This window comes from Microcaecilia unicolor, chromosome 8 (assembly GCF_901765095.1).
Source record: "Microcaecilia unicolor chromosome 8, aMicUni1.1, whole genome shotgun sequence".
Classification (NCBI taxonomy): Eukaryota; Metazoa; Chordata; class Amphibia; order Gymnophiona; family Siphonopidae; genus Microcaecilia; species Microcaecilia unicolor.
In genome coordinates, this window is record NC_044038.1 from 24,557,840 (window position 1) to 24,574,952 (window position 17,113).

Here is a 17,113-nt window from a genome sequence, read left to right on the forward strand (position 1 = left end):
CACTGTTAATTGGATGTTAAGCAATTATTAGCACTAATTGGCATTAAGATTTATGTGCACAACTTGCTAAGTGTATTCTGTAATATGGTGTGCGTAAATTCTGAGTCACGTGATTGAAAAGGGGGCATGGCCGTGGGTGGGGTGGGGTGGGGTGTGGGCATTTTTAAAATCTAGACGAGTTATAGAATACACCCGCTCTGTACCTAATTTAGACATCAAGATTAACTTGGCGTAAATAGCTGTGACTAAGTTTGGTCACATGGAGAGGCGCTCTGTGTATTCTATATCCCGCGTGGAAATATAAACCTATTCTATAAATTTAGGCATACTATAGAGAATATGCTTACGTGTATTTTTTTTCCACGTTGAATTTTCAGGCACCATATATAGAATATAGCCCACTGTGAGTAAATTTCTATTTAATTACTAGTGGAACCATGCCCGTTTCCTCAACAATGAAACGGGCACTCGGAAGACTGCCATGTAAGCTTTTTTTCTCTCTCTCCCCTGCCCTCCCGTCCATGTCCAGCAATTCTTCCCTCCCCTCCATGTCCAGCGATTCTCCTCTTCCCTGCCCTCCCATCCGTGTCCCGCGATTCTCTCCTCTACTGTCCTCCCATCCCATCCACGCCCATCAATTCTCCTCTGCCCTGCCCTCCCCTTCCCCTCCTCCCTACCTCCTCTCGATGCCCCGCAATTCTTTCCTCTCCTCGATTTGTACCTGAATGTTCTCTGGCTGGCTGGTGCTGGCTTCCGTTCATAACATCCCTCCTGACGTCAGCTCACCTCCAGCGTTCCCTTCCCTCTCAGGTCTGCCAGTTAGTATGAGCGGTATATTAAATTTTAATAAACAAAAACAATGGGTTGTAGGCATCCGATTATTGATTGTTAAGGGCTCGTTACTCGATTCAATTGTGCACGCACAAATTTAGATGCACAAATCTGAGTGCCATATATAGAATCCAGGGGGAAATGCACACTTAACGGCATGTATTTCCATATTAAAAAATAAACAAAATGAAAACTTTCTGGGTCCCCATCCCTAGTGTTCAGTCCGTCATTTGGATAGCTATTTGGATTCTGTTAGAAAAGAAAAGAGGCTGTTTTAACTTTATCAGTCTAGCAACCCAGACAGTGGTCTGAACAAAGAAGTGAGGTAAACTCAAGGAGGATGTCGAGAAGTCTTTACTGTAAACAGCATAAAATCAACCCAACATGGCTGTGTTTCGGCACAAAGGCCTGCCTCAGGGATCAGGTGTATCTCTTGGGTTATTGCAGGAAAGCTTAACTCAAGAGTAAAGTTGGAATACTGGCTGTGGAACTTCTAAAAAAATCCTCAGGATACAAGGACGCTGAGCTGCAAAAACGCCGTCAAGCCAGCGACTGTCGGGTCGATTTTATGCTGTTTACAATAAAGACTTTTCGACATCCTCCTTGAGTTTGCCTCACTTCTTTGTTCATTGCTCACATTCATGTGAGGTTTATCTTTTTCTTGTTTATTATCTGAATAGCACCAGCCTGACCATCCTAGCTGGGTATTCAACATCACCCACTGTCCAGATGCCATCACTTAACAGTCGTATTTAATTCAGCCACGGCGCATTGTAAAAAAAAAAAAAAAATGCTGACCACCCTGGCTGAATATCCCTCCAATAAAGAATAATGAGTTAGGTGTTACAGATTTTTGAATGTAAGCAGAAGCAGTGCAGTGATGCACTAAGAGGAAATTATTTTAATGAATAACAAATCAAGTGTTTGTTTAGAGGACTGTATACAACAGATGGCAAAGAAGGGTGATGCTTGCACAGTAACAAACAAGGAATTGGAGATTGGTTTCAAGGATTTATACAATACATCACGAGGAAACAGTTTTCATTAAGGTTTATTCTGTGTCCCATATTAATTTCTTCGCATAAGAAAAGCATCGGGTTTGATTATTTATTAATTTGAAATGGCTAAGTATGTATATAAGAGTTATCCTTCAGATATCTTCTATAAAAATTGTCTTACTAGTTTAAAATATGGGGAAGATAGTATTTAGTAAAGAGACTTCATCCTGGATTTGAGTTATTGTTGTAAACGCCGTGGCCAGTTTATAGTCCCAATCAGTCACTGCTCACAGGCATAGGTGGAAGAACCAATACTTTGCTCAGCACAGCACTGGCAAGTAAAGTGCTTGGGGTGGGGTGGAGTTGGGGGTGAGGCTGGAGATGAGTTTGTTTGGTCCCTCCAACCAAAAAAGTGCTTCACTGCACCTGCTTACAGGTGAGACAGAGTGAGGGAGCAGACAGAAAGGGACAGGAGCAGCGGCCTGAGTGTGGGGAGATGAGGGGTGGTGGTGTGGTGGCAGCAGCCCAGGTGTGGGTGGGAGGTGGCACGCATGCGGCGGTGCCCGGGGCAGGAATGGACCTTCAAGCACCTGGCTGTGTCTCTCGGTGGCCCTGCTAGTATGTGCTAACAGGATTATGTTTCAATGTCCCTGCCACGCCCACATCGTGCCTTCTCCCAGAAAAATTCCCTAATGTGTGTGTTAACAGGAATATTACTTCAGAACAGAATAATGTAGTCATGCGGTAACCCTGTTAGTGAGTTTGAAGGGGTTAATGCCCTTTAGTAAATGTATCCCAAGGTCAGTTACACTCTCAATTAAATGCTAATTGGTTTTAATTGGCTCTAATTCACTCTAATTAACAGTTAGGAGTGTAACTGACCTTAGTTGGTATTCTATACACTAGCTGGCTGATATTTAGTCCACGGGAGGCAGGCCAGCTAAGCCACGTAATCGCTGCTGAGCCCGGATATTCAATGCCAGGCCAGTTCCGGTGACCGGCATTGAATATCTGGGGGTTTTTTTTTGACTGGATTAAACTTAACTCGTTAATTTAATATTCAGCGCTGGCTGGTTAAGTTTACAGCGGCCAAAGATAGGATTACAATTTAGACGGTTGGCTTTGGCAGCCAAACTTCAGGTGGTGAAGCGCTGAATATTCGCGGCTTGCCAGTTTTATCACGTGATATTGGCAGTTAGCCACTATGCACTAAGGGGCCATTTTTCCCCATGAGTCAGGGCCCTTTTTACTACAGCAGGTAAAAAGCCTCCCCCCCCCCCCCCCCCCCCCCCCCCCCACCAAATGATCATGCAGTAAGATTACTCTTACCGCATGGCCATGTGGCAGGGAACACTTACTGAACAACAACAAGTGAAGAATCCAGTATAAATGCTTAATCAGATAATCAACAGTAACATAGTAGATGATGGCAGAAAAAGACCTGCACGGTCCATCCAGTCTGCCCAACAAGATAAACTCATATGTGCTACTTTTTGTATATACCTGACCTTGATTTGTATCTGCCATTTTCAGGGCACAGACCGTAGAAGTGTTGCCCAGCACTAGCCCCGCCTCCCAACCACCAGCCCCGCCTCCCACCACCGGCTCTGCCACCCAATCTCGGTTAAGCTTCTGACGATCCATTCCTTCTGAACAGGATTCCTTTATGTTTATCCCACGCATGTTTGAATTCCGTTACCGTTTTCATCTCCACCACCTCCCGCGGGAGGGCATTCCAAGTATCCACCACTCTCTCCATGAAAAAAATACTTCCTGACATTTTTCTTCAGTCTGCTCCCCTTCAATCTCATTTCATGTCCTCTAGTTCTACCGCCTTCCCATCTCCGGAAAAGGTTCAGGATATATTTAAAATTCCAGTCTTCCTTTATTTTCAGACATGCTCTTCTTTTTATGTAACAAACACTGAGGTGGCGGTAAGGGCTCCCACAGTAACCATAGCCCAATTACCGCTGGGTTAGCGCCGTGGTAAAAATTCTAAATCTATTTTCTGGCATACCGGAAATGATGCGTTCTCGAGCCGGAACTACCGCCAGCAGGCTGCGCTGGGCCGGCAGTAGTTCCGGGTTGCCACGGGGCAAGCCTTCTGTAAAACGACCTCTAAGTGCTAATATTCGCTGTCAATAACTGGATATCTCATGCTGAATATTAGAGCTTAGCTGATTAAGTGCTATTTAACCGACCAGGAGCCATTCCCGGCTAGTTAAATAGCGTTGAATCTCAGTCAGCAGGAGTTACACCTCAAGCATGTAAGTCAGCCGTTTGAGCTTGCACCTAAACTTAGGCATGGAGCATCAGACTTCGCTGGTATCCTATAACGCAGTTCTGCCATTCCAGAATTCGTTGCTTACAGCATCATCCCGCCACTTACATTTTGGCTATCTTTTCAGAATGTAGGTTTATTAACCTCATGATTTAACAACTTAAAAAAAGATTAAAACAAATCTAAACTATCTTCCGAAAACTATAGCAGTATTTAGTCTTTCAGGTTGATGTCTTTGATCTGTTATCCTAAGTGAAACATTCTTTAATTATATTGGTACAAGATGAACAATGTTTAATTGCATTCCTTTCACACTCAGTACATGGCAACTTGAGAATTACATACAATCCACTTTGATTGAATCAATGCGAAAGGTTAATGCCATCCTGGGGGAGTTTTGTTCATATTATCCACAGGATAAAAATGAATCCAAACTGGGTATGACTTTCCCACATTCGTTTTCTGATTTTAATTAGAATAAATGGAATAAACAGATAAAAGCAGCCATGGGGGATCTTTGGAGGTGAAACAATATAATATTTTATTCCCCCAATAATCCAGCAGCTATTCAGAAAAAACTGATATCATTTCCAGAAAGAGACAAAAGACAGATATTGCAGCTGCTGACTTCCATTTTGCCTTAATGTTCCTAGGCGTGTTGTCTTGCAAACTGATTGCGTGAGAGCTGAGAGACTGCCCTGCAGCTCTCATGATCCTCAGGGTACATTTTTCAAAGCACAGAACTTGCAAAATTGAATAGGATAAATGAAGAAAACAATTCAAACTTTCAAGTATATCTTTGCAGATTTCGGGGCATCTCTCTATTTTATCATTCAAAGAAAAAGGAAAAACAAACCCATAAAGCCAAAGGGCTTCCAGCAAAGTGAAGTGGAGGAGTGGCCCTAGTGGTTAGGGTGGTGGACTTAGGTCCTGAGGAACTGAGATCAATTCCCACTTCAGGCACAGACAGCTCCTTGTGACTCTGGGCAAGTCACTTAACCTTCTATTGCCCCATGTAAGCCACATTGAGCCTGCCATGAGTGGGAAAGTGTGAGGTACAAATATAACAAAAAAAAAAAAGGACAGATATCTACACAGGTTGCCCTTGATGAGTTACTCATCAGTGGAACTGGGTGAGAAGGGTCTCAGAATTGGCCACAAATTACAATTGGGAAGTCCTATGGAAAATGTAACGTTTCTTAGCCCCTTTCTGTTGGATACTTCATTAATCTATTTTTTGCTGGTAATAATTCAGAGGTAACCATCTTTGGTTTTTCTGCACCAGATCAGTCAAAATCACTTATTTAAGAGTACTCCTACTATGCTGAGTGATTCCTATTGAATGACAAGAGGAACTTGCTAGATAGAAACTTTTATTTGATCACTTCTCGTAGCTTACGGAGAATATTTATTCATCATTAAGGGCTTTTGTCTTCACCAACCAGGGCTTCAGGTCACATGGTTTGGAGAATATTAACATCATAAAATAATCTATAGGGGCGTAGCCAGACTACAGATTTTGGGTGGGCACCAAGTGTTCTCCCCCCCCCCCCCCCAAAAAAAAAAAATATATATCTCAGCAGGTGGGAAAGCGCTTCTTTCCACCTTTTCAGTCTGCAGCAGGCAAGTGCAGAAAACAGAGCATGAGCAGGTGCCGGTATCATGGAGAGTATAGTTTTCGTTACCATCAAGTGGAAGTCTTCAGCTGGCTGAGCTTGGGATCCCCACCAGCTACCACCAAATGTATGCTACTGTTGGGTGGGCCTGAGCCCTAAGTGGGTGGGCCCTGGCCCACCCAGGCCCACCTGTGGCTACGCCACTTACAATAAAATTCACACAAAACCAATTTTAGCTTGGGTTCATTAATAAAGTGGGGAAAGTTATTGAGTTGCATTAGGGCATTAACCCATCTAATTTGCCGCTGAACACATGTTAAAGGGCTCTTACTCTGGATGCAGTGCCCTAATGTGCCTCAAAAGTCAGGGTATTGTCAGTAAAATAAGAACATAAGCATCCCAAAAAATATATAGTGGATTGAGAAAAGGTACAGAGAAGGACAACAAAAATGATAAAGGGGATGGGATGACTTCCCTATGAGAAAGGCTAAAGTGGCTAGGGCTCTTCAGCTTAGAGAAGAGAAGTGTGTGAGGGAAGATATGATAGAGGTCTATAAAATAATGAGTGGACTGCAATGGGTAGACGTGAATCGCTTGTTTACTCTTTCCAAAAATACTAGGACTAGGGGACACACAATGAAGCTACTAAGGAGTAAATTTAAAACAAATCGAAGAAAATAATTCTTCACTCAATGAGGAATTAAACTCTGGAGTTCGTTGCCAGAGAATATGGTAAAAGCAGTTAGCTTAGTAAGGTTTTTTAAAAAAGTTTGCATAATTTCCTAAAAGAAAAGTCCATAAGCCGTTATTAACATAGACTTGAAAAAATCCATTGCATAAGCAGCATAAAATCTGTTTCACTGCTCTGGAATCTTGCCAGGTACTTGTGACCTGGATTGACAACTGTTGGAAACAGGATACTGGGCTTGATGGACCTTCAGTCTGTCCCAGTATGGCAATGCTTATGTTCTTAAGTTGGCTGTTGGGAGGCAGGGAGGGATGTTTCTGTTGAGGGAGGGGGACTCTGATGGGGCAGAATGTCACTAGAGGGAGTTTTGACTGAGCTAGAGGAGGGTCTATACCCATTAAAAGCTGGGGGTATTTTACTACCAAGAGCTTGAGCCATCAAACCATGGCCCGATGCTCCTGGGCTGTTCCTTAAAGGGACCAGCACCAGACATAGTAATGGGTAGTGGCAGTAGGCTCCCCTCCAGCCAAAACTTCATCCAGTGACCCCCCTACCCCCATCAAAGTGTCCCCCCTCTGAACAGCAACATCTTCCCCCTAGCAGAAATCTTCCAACTGGAAGCCCCCCCACCCCCCCAAAATAACACCCACTCCCGCGGGCCTACCTTATACAAAAATCCCTATTATCTAATGGTCAGGCAGGAGTGATGCTTAGTCGCTCCAGCCCTTGCTGATGCCATCTTCTAAAATTGTGCCGGCGAGCCCTAGTGGTAGTCTCATGGTACTACTGCAAGGAGTCATCATTCTATATAAGAGCTTCTTTGCCTTGGAAAGGGTGGGATCTCTAAGGGAATGAAAGGGAGAGTAGATGGCATGGATGGGCAGAATGGATAGGCTATATGGTTGTATCTGCCTTCATTTTTCTCTGTTTCTATGTTTGGTGGTCTAGCGGGGTCCTATAGGCAGCAGTGATACCCATCCACTAATGCCTGTCACGGCTTCATTTTCTAAACGTCCGACAGGACACCTAGCAGTAGTCCAGGGCTTACTGGCTTCAGGGGGAGAGAGTGGGATTGGGATCATTGGGAATGGGAGGGAGGGAGGAGATTTGAGTGGGTGAAGGAACCTGCTCGTACTTATGCGAGTCCCGACTGATATTCAGATGGAGCCCAGATAACATTGGCCCGGATCCACATAAGTTCTGGGGGCTTCCATATGCTGAATTAGCACTGAATGTTCAATGCTGGGGCCCAGACATGGCCTAGCATTGGATATCCATGGCTAATTCTGCCTGTGGTGGTCTGTGTTTAAAAAAAATACTGACCGCTGTGGGCTCAATATTGTTGGAATGTATTGTATTTTGCATGCATTGCCTGTCACCTATTATTTCTCTGTGATTACTCTGTGACCTCTGATGTGAATTACTTAGAGAGGTCACACAGCTATGTAACTTCCTGTGGGGGTAGATGCAGCAGATGCAGCACATGGAGCACATGGAGCTCATGATCTCTCCTAACCTGAGAGGATCTATGGTGGTGTGAGCATCCATTACCATCTAAGCACATGGAAGGAGCTGATAATACAAATGTATAGTAATATGTAAATATAAGCCTGTCTGATTATAATCTAACTACAAACTGTGAGTAAACAGATGTTTTGTTACTTCAACTTTAAAGTGACTCAGCAGTGAATTATTCAGGGGTGAATGAGAGAGAGATGAAGAAAGAAATTAACATTTCTAAAGCTGAAGCTGTGTGTACTAAAATCTGCTAATTATTTACTACAAATAATCCAACAAAAGGGTTATGGGCCCAGGGCCCAGGAATTGAAAAAGAAGAGAAATATTACCAGGCAAAAAAAAAAAAAGGCCACATTTTTCTCTTAAGTTTTAAAGGAAAGATTCAGTCTGTCTCTCTCTCCCCCCACACAGCAGACAGAAGGCTAAGAAAATGGCTGAGGGAAGAAATTCACCATTTTTCTATTCTCTCAAGGTGCCTAAATTAACTGAGTTTAATTATCAGCAGTGGGAACTAAGATTCATATGTCTCCTTCGAGCAAAAGGATTAAAAATATGCTTAGACCAAGACAGAACAGCTGAAAATATGGCTGAATGGGACAATGCAAACTATTATGTGAAGTGCATGCTTTTGGAAGCTCTCTCAGAGAAACAAGCCATATTAGTGGAGGGAAAAGATACACCAAAGGACATTTTATATAAACTGAGAACTATGTATGCAACTACATATGCAAAGCAGCAACCAATTTGGTTGGCAGAGTTGAATGAAACCAAATTAAGGGATAAAAGTAAATGTAATGATCACATTATGCATCTTATGTCTTCATTTCAAAAGTTAGAACTTTCTGGAATTCCCATGTGTGATGCATTGAAAAGAGCATTTCTTTTTACCTCACTATCAAAGAAGTTTGATGTTTTTAGGTCTGTAAATGAGGCCATTGAAGGGCAATCTTTTGAACAGGCAACATCAAAACTAAGGCAGGAATGCATAATAAATGATTCTGAGGAGATGTGTTCTCAAAGCAAGTCAGAGAGAAATGAAACAAATTTCTTGGCAAAGAACAGAGGAAGGCGGAGCTATGGGAAAACTCCACCCAAGGGCAAGCTGATTTGCTACTCATGTGGAAAGGAGGGACATGTATCTAAATGGTGTAAGGAAACACAAAACACTCCCTCTAGCTCACCTAAGCCAATGGAACTAAAGAATTTTCAAACCAGGAAATGTATGAAGGACAAAGATAAACACAAGGGCTTTCTAATGGCAGAAAAATCTTTGACTATGGTAAATAATAATTCAAATGAAAGTACTTGGATTTTGGATTCAGGGAGCACATGCCATTTAACCAATTGTAAGGATTTCTTTCAGGAAATGTGTCCAGAGGAAGGTATTCTTAAAACTGCAAACGCAGGGACTGCTAAGATCCAAGCAAAAGGTATTGGATTCTTAAAATGCAAAGTGTCTAATGAAGTTAAAGAAATTCCTGTAAGTGATGTCTTGTATATTCCCCAAGCAGTTTGCAATATGCTTAGTGTATCTACATTAGATAAGAAGGGATTTGCGATTCATTTTGAAAACAGTAAGTGCACAATCTCTAAAAATGATGAAGTGTATGCTGAAGCTTTTATGCATAATGATGTTTATAAACTGAGCATTTCAGGTGAAGCCTCACATATGGCGCAAGTAAGGAAGAATGATGGTAAATGTAGTCTGGAAATCTGGCATCGCCGCCTGGGACATCGTGATTCTAAGGTGATCCAGGATCTTTACAGTGGGCAACTAGCCACCGGCATTCAGATAAGTGCAGATGCTGGTAAAATGGAGAAATGCATAGACTGTGTTACTCAAAAAGGTGTGAGACCCTCATTTCCTGCATACACAGGAAATAGGAGTAATAAAGTACTGGACTTAATACACAGTGACTTATGTGGACCGTTTAATATCCCATCATTGGGAAATAACAGATTTGTGCTAATATTCTTGGATGATTTCTCTAGATATTGTGTGGCCTATTTGCTGAAAGAGAAAAGTCAAGTCACAGACATGCTGAAGAAATACGTAGCCATGGTGAGCAATAAATTTGAAAGAAAACCAAAGGTTCTTCAGACCGACAATGTTGGTGAGTTCATTTCACAAAGCATGCGCACATTTCTAGAACAAGAAGGCATTCAGCATATCACAACAGTAGCTTATACACCAGAACAAAATTCTGTTGCAGAGAGAAAATTTAGGTCACTTGTGGAAATGACCAGATGTATGCTGTCAGATAGCAATCTCCCTAAAAGACTATGGGGGGAAGCCATTCTCACAGCAGTGTACCTACAAAACAGAATGCCAACTAAAGGCGCTGAGCGCACACCACATGAGACATGGCATGGTAGGAAGCCAAACCTGTCACACATAAGAACATTTGGAAGTACAGCATATGCTCATGTACCAAAGCAAAGAAGGCATAAGCTGGATTCCACAACAGAAAGGGGCATTTTAGTTGGCTATACTCCAGGACACAAAGGATATAGAATTTTGAATCTGAAAACTGGCATTGTTGGCATAAGACATGTTACATATTTTGATGAAAACAAAAGGGTTGATAAAGGCTGGATTATCCCAGATGAGCCTTATCATCCAGAATATGAAACTAGAACCATAATAGACATGCCAGTGTATATAAATGCCATACCAAGGCAGATGTCTGAAAGCAACTCACCTGTATCTAACGAGGAACAGGCAGAGGAAGCAGACACAGAAAGGATCATTGAAGAAGACAGTACAGTTGGAGAAGGGGAATCAATTGGAGAAGAACTCTCAGATTTAGAGGATGCGGAAAGGTCAGACCAACCTGTTGTCAGACGCTCATCCAGGGAAAACAAAGGTGTTCCACCCCCAAGACTGTCTTACCTAACAAAGTCAGCAGAAGCTCAAGAGCCCTTAACATGGGATGAGATTGAGAAAATGTCAGCAGAAGAAGCTGCTGAATGGCATAAAGCTGCACAAGAAGAAATTGATGCATTGGATAAAAATAATACTTGGATTCTTACAAAATTACCTCCTGGCAAGAAAGCTATAGGATGCAAATGGGTATTCAAGTTAAAAAGGAATGCACAAGGAAAAGTGGAAAGGTATAAAGCCAGATTAGTGGCAAAGGGATATCTTCAAAAATATGGAGAAGATTTTGATGAAGTGTTTGCACCTGTAGTGAAACACACGACAATCAGAACACTTCTGAGCATTGCAGTCTCAAAAGGCATGCAAGTCAAACACATTGATGTGAAAACAGCATTTCTTCACGGAGATATAACTGAAGACTTGTACATGGAACAGCCAACAGGTTTCATAAATACAAAACAAAGACAGCTAGTGTGTAAATTAAACAAAGGTCTTTATGGATTAAAGCAAAGTGCAAAATGTTGGAATGAAAAATTGCATGAAATATTGACAAATTTAGGATTTAAGCAAGGTGAAGCAGATAAATGTTTGTACACTAGGTGCACAAATGGACAATATGCATACATTTTAGCTTTTGTTGATGATCTGCTCATTGCAAGCAAAAGTGAGCAAGAGTACAAGGACATTGTAAAGTGTTTAAACCACAATGTTGAGATAAAAGAACTGGGTAATGTGTCATACTATCTTGGTATAGAAATTGAGAAACAAAATGATGGTTCTTATCTTCTAAGCCAGAAGCAGAAAATAAATGAGCTTATTGAAAGTTTAGGTATGCAAGATGCCCAAGTTGTAAGCACTCCCATGATCACTGATTTTCTGAAGAATGAAACAGTAAGAGAACCTTTACCAGATAGCATCCAATATAGATCAGCCATAGGTAAGCTTTTATATCTAGCTACCACATACAGGGCTGATATAGCAAATGCAGTAGGAATTTTGAGCAGAAGGGTCAGCTCACCTACCAAATCAGATTGGACTGCAGTTAAAAGGATGGTAAGGTATTTAAAGGGTACCATTGATTGTAAATTAAAGATTTCAGCCAATAGTAATCCAAAACTAATATGTTACTGTGATTCAGATTGGGCAGGGGATCATTCTGATTATAAATCCACAAGTGGATATGTGTTTATGTATGGAAATGTACAAATTTCATGGGCCAGTCATAAACAAAGTATTGTGAGTTTGTCTTCTACAGAAGCTGAATACGTGGCTGTATCGGAAGCGTGCAGAGAACTGATGTGGATTGAAAAACTTATGCTGGATTTTGGTATAGCTGAACAGAGACCAATCCAGATAATGGAAGATAATCAGAGCTGCATCCGACTGTCACAGAATGACAAGGTTCAGTCACGCACCAAGCACATCGCAACGAAATACCACAACGTGCGAGAGTTGGCGAAAGAAGGGGTCATCAGTCTACACTATTGTCACACCAGTGAGATGACAGCTGACATCATGACCAAACCGTTACCCAGAGAACATTTTGTGAATCTGCGTATAAAGCTTGGACTTTGTATGAATAAATAATTGCATGACAGTTATGCATGAGAAGGGGTTTGTTGGAATGTATTGTATTTTGCATGCATTGCCTGTCACCTATTATTTCTCTGTGATTACTCTGTGACCTCTGATGTGAATTACTTAGAGAGGTCACACAGCTATGTAACTTCCTGTGGGGGTAGATGCAGCAGATGCAGCACATGGAGCACATGGAGCTCATGATCTCTCCTAACCTGAGAGGATCTATGGTGGTGTGAGCATCCATTACCATCTAAGCACATGGAAGGAGCTGATAATACAAATGTATAGTAATATGTAAATATAAGCCTGTCTGATTATAATCTAACTACAAACTGTGAGTAAACAGATGTTTTGTTACTTCAACTTTAAAGTGACTCAGCAGTGAATTATTCAGGGGTGAATGAGAGAGAGATGAAGAAAGAAATTAACATTTCTAAAGCTGAAGCTGTGTGTACTAAAATCTGCTAATTATTTACTACAAATAATCCAACAAATATTGACTGGTTAGTAAATGACAGCAGATAAAGGGCCCCTTTTACAAAGCTGTGGTAAAAGGGGGCCTGTGCTGGTGTTCGCACGTGTTTTTCATTCGTGCCGAGGCCCTCTTTTACCGCAGCTGGTAAAAGGGAAGTCTCGCTTTCCTACAGGAAATGGATGTGCGGCAAGTAAAGCACTTGCCATGTGGCCATTTTGGGGAGGAGCCCTTACCGTCACCCATTGAGGTGGTGGTAAGGGTTCTCGTGCTAACCCAGCGGTAACCGGGCAGCGTGCGGCACTGCCCGATTACTGCCGGGTACACTCCGGCATTACAAAAATTAATACATTTATGTAGCACTGGAAATGACAATGCACTGGGGGTGGGAAGCATCGCCAGGTTGCTATGGTAGCCCGGCGGTACTTCCTGTATAGCATTGGGCTTACCGTTGCTTAGTAAAAGGAGCCCAAAGAACTGTATGGTCCATCCACTCTGCCCAACAAATCTGCCAGAGTTATACAGGTTACATCCCTCGATGCCCCGTTTAAAGTGTGAAGGTCATTTATGTTTGACCTTGGTCCCATCCTTTTTCTCTGTAGAGATCCTCTCTGTTTATCCCAACCATTTTTGAATTCTGTCATTATTTTTTTACCCCACCACCTCCACCAGGCGGATATTCCAGGCATCCACCACCTTCTCCACGAAAATGTCTTTCCTGACGTTACTCCTAAGTCTACCTCACTGCAATCTCAAGTCATGTCCTCTAGTTCTACCCCTTCAATGTCTCTGAAAAAAATATGTATTTGTATTTTAATACCTGTCAAGTGTGTTAATGTCTGTATTATATCTCCCCTGTTCCTCCTTTCCTCGCGGGTATACAGATTCAGGTCTTTTCTTTATATATTGTGTTTTGCAGGGTTCCTGACAGCTCAATATACTCTTGATGGACTGTATTATAAAATTTTTATTACCTATAATCTAATAAAAACATATTTAGAAGAGAATTCATTTTCAAGCCTCAGCACCAGCATATTCTGTTTAAATAAGATAGTTGGCAGAAGAAAATCATTACTGTCCCCATTTCTGGGCCTTTCTAACAGTTCAGTGGCGCAGTGTTGTAACACAGAAACATAGAAAATGATAGCAGTAAAAAAAAACCCCGAAAAGACATAAGGCCATCTGCCCATCAAAATCAGCAGTTCAGTCACTGTAACTCCTATGTCACTCTTTTTTCAGAAAGTTATGTCCCATGCTTTCTTGAATTCTGATACAGAGGGGCATTTTCGAAAGAACGTCCAACTCAGAATTGGGACGTCTTGCTCATAACATTTTTTTTTTTTAAATGACCATCTCATGCAATTGTATAAAGATCCATGCTCAAATCTTATTGCACACAACCCAAAAGGGGATGTGACTATAGGAGGGGCATGGGTGGGTCAGGGGTTTCCAAAGAATTGCTATAGAATTTGGCAAAACTTTTATATATGGCGCCTTAAAAGTCAGCGCCATGAAACCACATAGTAAGCGTGATTCCATAAACTATGCCTAAAGTTAGGCATAGTTTACGCTTACACGCCTAAAATTTAGGTGCACTCAAAACCAGGCCCAAATACCTGCGCCTAAGTTAGGAGCGGATCAAGTGTATTCTATAATAGTGCGCATAGTTTTTTTGAAACACCCAGAACCCACCCATTCCATGCCCATGGCCATGCCCCCTTTATTTTTATTTTTGTTACATTTGTACCCCGTGCTTTCCCACTCATGGCAGGCTCAATGCGGCTTACATGGGGCAATGGAGGGTTAAGTGACTTGCCCAGAGTCACAAGGAGCTGCCTGTGCCTGAAGTGAGAATCAAACTCAGTTCCTCAGGACCAAAGTCCACTACCCTAACCTAACCACTAGGCCACTCCTCCACTGTTACTACTATTTGAGATTCTATTCCACTAGCAACATTCCATGTAGAAGTCGGCCCTTGCAGATCACCAATGTGGCCGCGCAGGCTTCTGCTTCTGTGAGTCTGACGTCCTGCACATACGTGCAGGACGTCAGACTCACAGAACCAGAAGCCTGAGCAGCCTTCTACATGGAATGTTGCTAGTGGAATAGCAACATTCCATGTAGAATCTCCAATAGTAGCAACATTCCACGTAGAATCTCCAATAGTATCTATTTTATTTTTGTTACATTTGTACCCTGCGCTTTCCCACTCATGGCAGGCTCAATGCAGCTTACATGGGGCAATGGAGGGTTAAGTGACTTGCCCAGAGACACAAGGAGCTGCCTGTGCCTGAAGTGGGAATTGAACTCAGTTCCTCAGTTCCCCAGGACCAAAGTCTACCACCCTAACCACTAGGCCACTGTGCGTGTTAAAATTCATGTGCACCGTGTTATAGAATACGCCTAGAAAGTTGTGTGTATGCAACCAGCTTTTCCTACCTAAGCGCACAACTATGGAACGCATTGCACATACGTGCAGGATGTCAGACTCAGAGAAACAGAAGCCTGCGCGGCCGCGTTGCTGATCTGCAAGGGCAGGCTTTCCAAATGGAATGTTGCTAGTGGAGGAGTAGCCTAGTGGTTAGTGCAGTGGACTTTGATCCCGGGGAACTGAGTTTGATTCCCCCTGCAGCTCCTTGTGACTCTGGGCAAGTCACTTAACCTTCCGTTGCCCCTGGTACAAAATAAGCACCTGAATATATATATACCTCTTTGAATGTAGTAGCAAAAACCTCAGAAAGGCAGTATATCAAGTCTCATTTCCCTTTCCCTTCCCTTCCACAGCTCTTTGCATGTGTCCTATGCATGACTGAATTTTGTCACAGAAAAATAGAGTGTATCACACGAGCCCTATTTACATCCATAGTGTTATTGATCATAGGCAAAGGGGTAGTAAACTATGGTAGAAATCTGCAAAATTAGTATAGGTTTTATCATTTTTCACTCTCCATGATCAATGCTAAAGTTATTAACGTACATGCAGGATTTCCTTCCAGTAATGAGGCACCCAATTAACGTTTTTGCCATTATCTGTTGAATAAATACATTTTAGTAAGTAAGAAGCAAGAATTGTAGACTATAAATAGTTGTGGAAGTCTGAAAACATACAGCCCAATATTCAAAGGCATTTATCAAGTAACAACATCTGTTACTCCAGGAATGGGCAACCGCAGTCCTCGAGGGCCACAACCCAGTCAGGTTTTCAAGATTTCCACAGTGAATCTGCACGAGGTTGGTTTGCATGTACTGCTTCCATTGTATGCAAATATTTGATCTCACACATCTTCATGGTAAAATTCTTGACAACTCGACTGGATTGTGGCCCTCGAGGACTGTGGCCACCCCACACACACCCTCGAGCGACACCTGCTAAAAAAGAAACAAATTTGAAGCTCAGAACTGACCCAAACTAAAACCTTCTCGTATGACCACAAGAATGATTTTTTCAAATAAACTTCAAAGTAGTAGTCCGCCTAAAGAGGTTCTCAGGAATCCAAAACTACCATTAGTTTCCCTCAAAAAATAGCCTTTTAAGCCCTGTCCCAATGGGACTAAGAATACATTTAAAAAATAAACCAAACAATTTCTTGGGCCACCACTAGACCCCTTACCTAGTTCCCAGAAGGGTCATCACTTGACCTCCACTACTGGTCTGGGTCCTGGAGGTCCTTCCCGGTACCACAGAACTCCACCAGGGCGCCTCTACAATCTAGGCCCCGGCTTCACTTCAGGCCTAGCGCTGGCCCGGGAGCACTACTGCGCATGCACGAAAACTCACTCATGCTCGGAGCCTCCCTTTCCCAGGCTGAATTTGGCCATTCTCCTGCTCGCGCCCGGCCAGCAACCGGCCGGCAAAAATCACTCCTTGGCCAAGCAGCATTGGTGGAGTGTGGCTCCCCCCCCCCCCCCCCCCCGGAAGCCCCGCACCACCTCCAGAGCCACAGCACTGGCCACCAATGACTCTGCCAGGGCCAGGAGCCCCCCCCCCACCATATCCAGGAAAAAGACCCCAGAACCCAGGTACAAAATGTGCATAGTATAACCCAAAGGGTTACATTACCTATATGAAAGATCTGACTATCTTAGTTTACTATTTAGTAGGTACAAAATTAATGTCAAGGAATGGCAAATCTGTTTAAGGGTGGTAAGAAAATTTAAAATACAAAAAATGTGCTGAACTGTTTTGCCTCAGTCAGGACCTGTACCTTACAGTATGACAGATTAATGGGGGAGGGGAAAGAATTGAT

The 17,113-nt window shown here is 42.6% G+C and overlaps 1 long non-coding RNA gene across 2 annotated transcripts in view; it reads right to left on the reverse strand.

Annotated features, from left to right (window-relative positions):
- LOC115476465 overlaps positions 1-16,605 on the reverse strand; it is a 97,279-nt gene extending 80,674 nt beyond the window's left edge. The window contains exons 1-3 of one of the 2 annotated variants that reach the window (XR_003943180.1): positions 16,478-16,605; positions 15,844-15,896; positions 8,316-8,325 (exon numbers count right to left, since the gene is read on the reverse strand). This is a non-coding gene — a long non-coding RNA (uncharacterized LOC115476465). Of the gene's footprint in view, positions 1-8,315; positions 8,326-15,843; positions 15,897-16,477 lie in introns of those variants that run through there. The other variant, XR_003943181.1, reaches the window with a different exon arrangement.
- Between the last annotated feature and the right edge of the window lie 508 nt (positions 16,606-17,113).